This window comes from Mauremys reevesii, unplaced genomic scaffold (genome assembly GCF_016161935.1).
Source record: "Mauremys reevesii isolate NIE-2019 unplaced genomic scaffold, ASM1616193v1 Contig44, whole genome shotgun sequence".
Lineage (NCBI taxonomy): Eukaryota > Metazoa > Chordata > Testudines > Geoemydidae > Mauremys > Mauremys reevesii.
In genome coordinates, this window is record NW_024100856.1 from 493063 (window position 1) to 502873 (window position 9811).

The 9811-nt window shown below is 53.6% G+C and overlaps 1 long non-coding RNA gene across 1 annotated transcript; it reads right to left on the bottom strand.

Moving 5' to 3' along the window:
• Nucleotides 1–3998: 3998 nt before the first annotated feature.
• Nucleotides 3999–8864, bottom strand: LOC120394258. Its single transcript, XR_005592220.1, has 3 exons — nucleotides 8810–8864; nucleotides 4406–4555; nucleotides 3999–4171 (listed from the first exon to the last, which is right to left on the bottom strand). It is a non-coding gene; the product is annotated as an uncharacterized LOC120394258 (long non-coding RNA).
• Between the last annotated feature and the right edge of the window lie 947 nt (nucleotides 8865–9811).

The window sequence follows — 9811 nt, forward strand, 5'->3', positions numbered from 1 at the left end:
GGCTCCAAATCCCTCTAGTGTCTCACAAGGTGGAGAAGAGTCCTGGGGCAGCCAACCTTTGAGGTCCCATGGACCAGGAACCCCCTTCAGTAGGAGGCTGCAGGCACTGAGGCCTCCAATAGCTCTTATGGAGCAGGATTCACCGCAGGTACCATGAGATGCTGGGAATGTGTCTGCGCGCTCTGGAACCCAGCTCACACAGACAGCCCAGGACCCCTGCTGCTCCCAGCAGCGACAGCTCCTGCAGCTCACCCACTAGAGGTTCGGGGTCTTTTAGATCTGGATCATTCCCACGCCTCACCCCACGGACATTCCCAGGAGCCTCACATACTCTGTGGAAATAAGGAGCAGGCTCTTGCCCTGTGTCCATGACACACTCACTGCAGCGGGACACAGCTCCACACCTGAGCTGCTGCAATGCACCGGCGGAGAGTCCTTACCTCTCCCACCCTGGCCAGATTTCTATATCCCAGGCACTTGGGGTCATGGAGCCCGTCCTGGCACCACAGGTCTGCTGCCTTCCTGGTCTTGAGCCCTGGGAGAAAGACACACCCATTGGGGAGGTTTGGCCTTCCGCTTTCAGTGCCTGTTTCCTTCTGGGTACACACTGGCCAGGCTCCTCCTGGCATCCGCGGCCCAATGGAATCGCAGGGTCCATGCCAGGCGGGTTAGTACAGAAGGGGGATTTGTTTCAGCCCTCACAGTAATCATGTGACCCTTACGGTCATTGTGCTCTGGGAGTGGGTGCCTGTTCATGGGGTGTCTAATACTGAGAACCCCTCATACCCACTGAAGTCAGGATCTGGCCCTGGCTACCTGACTGGTGACACCCTACAAGCTTTGTGTCCGTCTCCTGTGGTGCCTGTTCCTGCCCCTGCCCTCATGACGGGCTCTTTCCCTCCATGTGTCTCAATAGCTCCGTTCCTGTCCCCTCACGAGCTGGCTGCCCCATATGGGGTGGGCTGATTTCCCTGGGCTGGGGGACAGAGCCGGGCTCTGAGATAAAGCAGCCAATTTCCCTGGCACTTTCACACTCAACTCCCTAATTCAGAGAGGGGATAGAAGGAGTCATCATCTAAGCTGGGGTCGGTCTCAGAGGAGGGGCTTCTTTCTGTAGGGTCCCATTGCCCAGCAGAGGGAGTCTCAAAGGAGGGGCCTTGTTTCTATTGGGGTTCCTCTTTCCCGCTACAGCGGGTCTAAGCAGAGAGGCCTTAGTTCTAGAGGCGTCCCAATGGCCAGCTGGAGCTAGTCTCCCAGAGGCTCGTTTCCATGGGGTCCCATTGCCCAGCTGGGTTTCTTACCCCTCTTCTGGAGCAGGAGCTTGTGCAGCCAATTGATCCCACCCTTGGCATGCCGACTGATGTCACTGGCTGGGTGGTATGCACAGAGACCCAGCTGCAGCACAAATTCACCTGCCTTGGAGAAGGTGGAGGAGGTCTGGTGGAAGGAGAAGGAGAGGGAATCCATCACCATTCTCCCTTCAGCGCCCCAGCGCCCCTGGACCTGAGCTCTGCTCCCACCCTCTGTAGGAGGCACTGGGGAGAGCAGCGAGAGCCCTCTTCTTTTCTGTCCCCAAGGGCTCGGAGCAAAGGGAGCAGGGCAAGGGCCCTCGCTGAGCACTCGCTGCCTCGCTGCTCCAGAATAACAAGGGCCAGGCACGACCCTGCCAGCCAGCGGCCTATGGAACGCAGTCCCTTACGGACCGGGGGGACCAATTAGCCAGGGGATGAGGAACTTGACTCTGCAGGACGCTGGGGTCAGAGGTCACTTACGTCAAATCCAGGCAGGGAGGTAGCAAACTGGAGCAGGGCCGCGCTGGTCTGGACGGCCCTGGCTCTCTCCTGGGTGTTTTTTGCCAGGAGAGCGATGGATGTGCTGCGGGAGAAGGAGGCAGGGAGGTCAGCGGGCAGGCGTGCATGCTCTACAAACCAGCCTCTCCCCCTCCCCAAGGGGCTGAGACTTTGTGCTCAGGGTGGAGTAGCCGAGCCCTGGTCGCAGAGCTTGAAAAGGGGGTTCAGTCTCTCAGGCCCCAGCCAGGCCTGGTGCTCACTGTTAGTGCTTAATGCAACCGTGCAGAGCTCTGGCTGACAGTCCCAGCTCCTTCCCCCTGCACTGGCAGCTCTGGGAAAGTGTGGCCGGCTGGGTCCAAGCTGGGAGGACACAATGGAAACGTGGCTCTTCTAGTCTCTCCTTTGCTGCCCTCCCACAGGGTTCAGGGGCAATTCCACCCCAGACCGTCCATTCTACTCACCTCCAGGAGGTGCTGCAGCTTCTCCACGGTGGGGGTCTCTGTTAGGCAGCCCCTGAGGATGGTGTCCAGGCTCCGCAAATGGCGGTTGTGCAGAGCCTGCAAGAAGAGGAGCACCCGTCAGTCATGGGACACGGGGCTACAGCAGTCAGGGGACAATGAGGAGGATTCTCCAGGAGCCCTGGCAAGACTCAAAGGCGCATCCTGGCCTCTCCCATTCACATCACTCCAGGGACACTTAGCAAGAGTTCATGGCCGGATGCCTGCTGCCTCATTAATCCTTGCTCTGAGCAGTTCTCTGGGCAGGGCCTGGTACCCAGCAGAGTATGGATCAGCCAAACTGCAATGGGTGGGAGGTAGGATCCCGGGAGAGTTCAGGCAGGAGATCAGAGAATGAGGAGAGGAAGGAAGGCTGGGATCAGCCACGGAGAATGCATAATCCCCTCTGAACCCTGATCCATGAACAGCACGTCAGGATCAAGGCACATGCCCTGGACCCCAGACCCAAACCAGCTCCAGGGCTCAGGACCTCCATGGGGTTGGACAGGAAAAGCCGCCCGCTTCCCAAAACCAGTGTCTCCCTGCAGACAGGGGTTGGAACTTGGACAGTGTCTGCGAGGACCTTGGCCTGTGTGGGACAAATGTCCCCACTTTGGGGTGCCAGATAACAGAGGAGATAGTGTCCCCATTGGGGATGAGGATTCTCTTGTGCAAGACCCCTGCCTGGGTGGGGGCGGAACAAGGAGCAGGACAGACTGGGTGGCAGCGCAGCTGGGGATTTTGTACCTCAGCTCTGCCCTGCAGGTGCTGCTGGATCACCAAGATGATGTCTTGCTCCTCCTCCTCCTCTTCCTCCTCCTCTTCCTCCTCCTCAGGCCACGACACCTGGGCACTGGAGGTATCTGCACCAGGAGGGAAGGAGAAAGTTTAATCCCTTCTGCTGCTGGGGATGCAGTGGACAGAGAAGGCTCCATGTTTCCCCTTTCTCTGTAAGAGCCGCATGGCGGCCAGGGCCCCACCCTGCCCCTCCCAGAGATGCCCTCAGCCCCATCAGCCTCAGGGCCCTGTGGCAGTCAGCCCCCACCCCAACATGATCAGGAGGCTGGGCTCCCCAACTCCGCCCAGCATCCCCTGCCATGGGGCGTGTCTGTGCCACCCCCACTGGTGTTAGTGGGGTCACGTGGGTCAGTCCCGGCGCCTTGGCGAGCCGATGGGCACAGGGTGTTACTAGTCCCCCACCGCCCCAGTCCTCCTCCCTTTCCCCTGGGTCTCCCCTCACCTCCAAAGAAGGAGCCTTGAAAGACAGGGCTGCCAGACCGCACGGAGGAGCTTCTGGCCCCGCAGGAGAATGCGGAGCTGCTGGTGTCTGCAGCGCCGCAGTCACTCACCTCCTGCTCTGGGCTGGCAGGAGGCTCCTCCATGGCCAGGGTGGGGCTGGCGGGAGGCTCCTCTGGGGCCAGGCTGGGGCTGGCGGGAGGCTCCTCTGGGGCCAGGCTGGGGCTGGCGGGAGGCTCCTCGGGGGCCAGGGTTGGGCTGGCGCAGGGCCCCTCAGCTGCCATGGTGGTTGGCGGCTCCTGCTGGGCCCTGGGGCGCAGCTCCTGGCTCCTTGGCTTCCTGCAAAGGAAGCCCCAGAGCTGCCGTCCCCGGCTCCTGCCCTCCCCTGGCTCTCTGCTCCACAGCTGAACCCGGGGCCACCTCCGTTTCGGCCCAGAAGGTGCCTCAGGGTCAGCTAGAGGAGCTACTGTGTTCCGCCTCCTCCAGCAGGCGAAGCAGCTCCTCCCTTTCCCCTGGCCACGAGCCTCTTCCCCGCCCGTGGGGACAGAGGGGCCGCTCTCCGCCTGGGCAGGCTGCCTGATGTCGTCTTCTGGCTGTGGAGCCACCTGCCCGGCCTTCCTCCTGAGCATCTGCCTGATTCGCTCCATCCTGGAACAGAGTGGGGAGCAGCCATGAGTCTGGCTTCAAAGCAGCCTCTCATTAACGAGCCTGCCTGCTCCCCTGCCCACCTCCCCTTTGCTGAGGCAATTTCTCCTCCCGTCATCCCACCCCAGGGCACAGGAACCCTCAACCTGGGAACAAACCTGACAAGGGACGGGCTGGGAGCCGTAGTGGTGGGATATTCCCACCACACTGGGGATGGTTCTGGAGAACTCCACTTACTTATTCTAGATCAGATGGAGCAGGATGGCAGATGCTCAGGGTTGCTCCTCTCTTCACCCTCTTCAATCTCCACACCCAGGTGGCCGGCAACGGGTGCCGCTCAATGCCCTGCCAGCAGGGCAAGGGGTAGACACCAGATATCGAAACTGGCTGTGAAAACAATACAATGCCACTAGCGGAACGTTCCTGGGACACTCCATAGCTGTACCCGGGGCCACCTCCATTTGGGCCCAGAAGGTGCCTCAGGGTCAGCTAGGGGAGCTGGGGTCTTCCTCCTCCTCCAGAAAGCCAGAGCTGGGAAGTGCCAGCAGGACTCGATTCCCAGTCTCCCTGGCTCTGAGTGGGACCTGTTGTAGTGATTGTGGATTTGCTCCTTGTCCCCCATCCAAAGCCAATAACACATCTCTGGGTTGGCAGTCATGAGTTAGACCCTCTCAGCACCCTTCTGTCTCCTGCAGCCCTCAGCTGTTCCTTGGATTGCGGTGGCTTGGACGGTAACAGGAGTGGATATTGTTACTGGCTCACTGGGTGGTTCTAGCCAATGAGGGTCTCAGTCTAGCCTCAGAGGCCCACACCCCCAGACACTACAGGTCAGGGTGGATTGATTTCATTCCAAATGTTTTGTAGTTGTATTTTTGAGTTATTTTCCTAATGAGGATTGATTCTCATGAAATTCTTAGTGGTGGCCGATGACAGAACACGGAGCAATGGTCTCAAGTTGCACTGTGGAAGGCTTAGCTTGGCTATTAGGAAACACTAGTTCACTAGGAGGGTGGTGAAGCCCTGGAATGGGTTCCCTAGGGAGGTGGTGGAATCTCCATCCTTACAAGTTTTTAAAGGTCAGCTTGACAAAGCCCTGGCTGGGATGATGAAGTTGGGGTTGGTCCTGCCTGCAGCAGGGGGTTGGACTAGATACCTCCTCAGGTCTGTTCCAGCCCTAGTCTTCTATGATGCTAGGAATAGGGATCCATTCAAACATGTTGACTTGCTGGTTTTGCAGGATACAGAAAAACAAAAAGGTTGACTCAACCATTTGGTTTCATTTCAAACAAACTGAGGTAAAGAAGTATCTCTAGTTCGTGCCCTGAACTGATTGTTCCTGCTCATAATGTCCTTCCAGATTTTAGAAGTAGTAGCTCACACCTCCTCCTCTCTAGCCTTTATTCATATTTTACAAGGGGAAAAGAAGCCTTCATCCTTTTCGAACTCCCAATCAGTTTCTTACATTTGAATGAAGTAGCTGCATCAACTGGAATGAAGAAAATATTCTTTCTTCACCGCAGAAGAGGCTAGTGCTGCCAAAATCTGGCTGAGTGTTTCAATAACTTCTGGATGCCCAGGTGCTTAGGCAATGACTTCCAACAGTTCAGTGCTTTGACTTCCTCTGACACTTGGCAGCAAACATGGACTTCTTCATATATGTACTTATTTAAATTACTTTAATAGGCTGGAGCAACTAGAGGCCTTAACATCACTTGTCATCATTTCAAATTTTATACTGGATAAGTTTAAAAAAAACTTTTCAATATAAATTTAAAACACCCAGTTTAAATAAAAATAAAATCTCTTTTGGGGATTGGGGTTGGGCTGTGAAAAAGCCACTGATTGGTCTTGCCCTTGATTTTAAAAGAACTACTTCATCTGAGAGAATCAGAAACTGCTTGTATTCTAGTCAAGGAGAGGAGGCAGCAAAATTCATCCTAGCAGTAATCTGTTGGGCCTTATTTGCTCAGCCTCAAACAAACAAGCGTGCAAAACTCTAGCTAGTCTCTTTTATGTAGGCCCAGCTAAGAGGTGGTGGGAGGGGCAGGAATGCTGTCTCCGTCCCGGATCAGTAGCAATTGCACAGGATATTGCCTCAAAACCTACATTTTACTGCCAAACTCTCTAAGCCATTCCTCTCCTCGCTTCCTGGTTTCTAAGTTTCAAATCCACAAAACCTTCCCCTTGACAGTCACTGCCCAGGTGGTGCAGCAGGCAGAGGAACCTGAGCAGTAACATTGTGACACCAGAGGTAACTCAGCCACCTGTCGCTCCCTGACTCCACTAACCCGGAGCATAAACCCGAAGCCTGAGCCCTGCCTTGGGCATCGCTCCCACGGAAACCTGCAGGCTCATTTACTGACTTATGCAAATCACCTGTGGAGAGTTAGCACTGACTGGCTGAATTCACTCTCAAGTCACAATGCCCTTCAGCTTACAGCACTAATGGAAGGGGCACAGGGTGGAAATCAGGCTTTTCTGGTGACCCGTTTTCCAATTGAGAAGAAGGGACAAGAGGGAAGGAGGAAGAGGGAAGCAAAATGGCCACATTCCAAACGCCCCCAAGAGTCACAGATTAATTCCAAGCCCAGAGGAAACCACTGTCGTCTGACTTTCTGTTTCACTTCGGCCATAGAATGTGCCTCAAAATAATTCCCATAGGAATTAGAACAGGTTTTTAGTAAAACACCCACACTTGATTTTAAAAGAGGCCAGTTGTGGAAAATCCAGCACAACCCTCAGTGAATTGCTCCAAACTCTGATGTTAAAAATGCTCCTCGCCTTATTTCCAGTGTGTATTGGTCTAGCTTCAACTTCCAGCCATTGTCTGCTCATAACCTTTAACTGGTAAAGGGAAGATGGAGGCTTGCTGCAGCAAGGCTCCAGGGCTCTGCGAGGTTCCCCTGCCCGCATCCCTGTCCTGCCTGGCTGTTGTAGGGAGCTCTGTGAGGTCACAGATGCCTCACTCATAGAATCATAGACTATCAGGGTTGGAAGGGACCTCAGGAGGTATCTAGTCAACCCCTGCTCAAAGCAGGACCAATTCCCAACTAATTTTCTTTGCTCAAAGGGCTGAGTTCCTGCCAAAAGCTTTTGTGAAGTCACTGCCACACCCAGCTTTCACTGGCAGGCCTGACCTCTGCCCCTGGCCAGCCCAGCTGGATGTTTGAGCTGCACCTGGATCACCCCACTTGCTCATTATTGATTCTGGGGAGCAAGCAGGCCACCAGTAAAACAGCAGAGTCTGTTCCGCACCCCACGCTGAGTTTTTCATAGAGGCATCGGTTGTGAAACAATTCAGTCTCCTGATGTGGCCTCTATTTCACGGGCTATGAAATTTCACACTCTTAGCACCCTATTGAGCCCAATTGCTTGTAATTCACTAAAGGCACCTTCCCAACCAGTTATGATGGTAGGACACCAGGAAACAGAGACTCCACCTCTCCCCAGGGTAATTTCTTCCAGTGGCTAGTCTCCTCACTGTCATAATTATATTGAAATTGACAACCTCTGATAAGGGCCCAATTTATGACAATCTTTTAAATAATTTAAATAGAAGAGAAAAATAACGTTCAGTAGAACATGTTCACTGCCAAGCTTTTCAGACAGTCGCACCACTGATGTGATAGCTAAGGCCCGGAAGCAAAGTAGCTGAAATGCTAACCCAGCTTTGGGCAGCAGTAGCTTCCTTGAAAGGTGCAGAAAATATTGTCTTCCTTTCAGTTTATTCAAATCGTTCAGTTCAATCAACTAGTTTGTTGAAATTCAAAGGAAACCATTGGGAATTCTCAAAACAGGCAAACTTGTTTTCCTCCCTCAATCTAGGGATAAAAACTAGGGATAGATCTACTGGTTCATCAATCTAGAAACTCGTGGAGACAAGAATGTATCATTTCACTTCACTAACCACACATCAAATTGCCTTTGTTTAAGAAATTTGTTAGTTTGAAATGCAAAACATTTTGATACAACTTCTTTCTTATGCTTCTCTTTCTAGCTCTGGCATGCCCTTGCTGTGTGACCAGAGAGGTCACTTCTTTTCTCTTTCCCTCGGTATCATGGGGGATGGAGAAAATTCTCTCAGCCCTAGCAGGAGAGAGATTTGAGCAAGTCAGGCGCGTTAGGGTCCTCGTGCTCTAAAGGACAATGGGCGATTGTTGTTTGGGGCAAGAATCCCAACAGATTTGTTACTTGTCCCCCAACCAAAGCCAATAACACATCTTTGTATTTTCAGTCATGAGTTAGACATTCTGTCTCCCTCAGCCCTCAGCTGTTCCTTGGATTAGGGAGGCTTGGATGGTAAGAGAACTGGAATTATTTTACTGGCTTCTTGGGTGTTACTAGCCCATGAGGGTCTCAGTCTGGCCCCCAAGGCCCACACTCCCGGACACTAAAGATCAGGAGGGGTTGATTTCACTCAAAGTGTTTTGTATTTGCGTTTTTGAATTATTTTCCTAATGAAAGATTGATTCTCACGAAATCTTAGAGCTGGCAGATGACAGAACAAGGAGCAATGCTCTCAAGTTGCAGGGTGGAAAGCTCAGATATTAGCACAAACTTTTTCCCTAGGAGGGTGGTGATGCCTTTGAATCTGCTAGGATAGAGTCCCTATCTTGTATTTAGAGCCTGTATTTTTCTTACCTTCTACACAGATGACAATATCTTTGTGGTTCTCCTGGCTGAGGGAAATGAGAAACACACAGAAATGAGAAACACACGCACAGGCTCTCTCCTACAGCAACTGTCTCTGAGAGACCACGAGATGGAGGCTTGCTGCAGCAAGGCTACAGGGCTCTGCGAGTTCCCCTGCCCCGCATCCCTGTCCTGCCTGGCTGTTGGCTCTGTGAGGTCAGACGCCTCATCATCTTTGCCCAATAGGCTGAGTTCCTGCCAAAGGCCTTTGTGAAGTCACTGCCGCACCCACCTTTCCTGGCAGGCCTGATGTCTGCCCTGGCCAGCCCAGCTGGATGTTTGAGCTGCAGCCTGGATCACCCCACTTGCTCATTATTGATTCTGGGGACCAGCCAGGCCACCCAGCAAAATAGCAGAGTCTGTTCCGCACCCCACACTGAGCTTTTCATGAGGTTATGAAACAATTCAGTCTCCTAATGTGGCCTCTATTTCACCGGCTATGAAATTTCACGCACTTTGCACCATATGAAGCCCAATTGCTTGTAAGTCACTAAAAGGCACCTTCCAGAATGACAGGCAGTTTTGACGACAAGACACCAGGAAACAGAGACTCCACCTCTCCCCTGGGTAATTTGTTCCAGTGGCTAGTCTCCTCACTGTCAAAACTGTGTGCCTACATCTCATTTGAATTTCTCTGGCTTCAGCTGGCAGCTGTTGGTTCTTGTTGTGCCTTTTTGGCTAGATCGAATTAGCCCTGCCCTGTGAAATCCGATCTCCCGTCCTGCTGGACCTCAGCCAGGAGAACCCAGTAGGGGCCTCCTAGCTGTTTCTCTGCCCGGCTGGGGACAGGACTTCCTCTCCGTGGGGATATCAGACGCACCTGCAGAGGCAATGCAGAAGTGAGTGCGCTGCATCAGCCCGGCGTTGGGCTCAGGGCTTTGTTCTTGGCAGTTCTGCTCCACTCACGTCTCTGGGTGCCCGGACTCAGAGCTTCTGGCCCCCTGTGGCTGC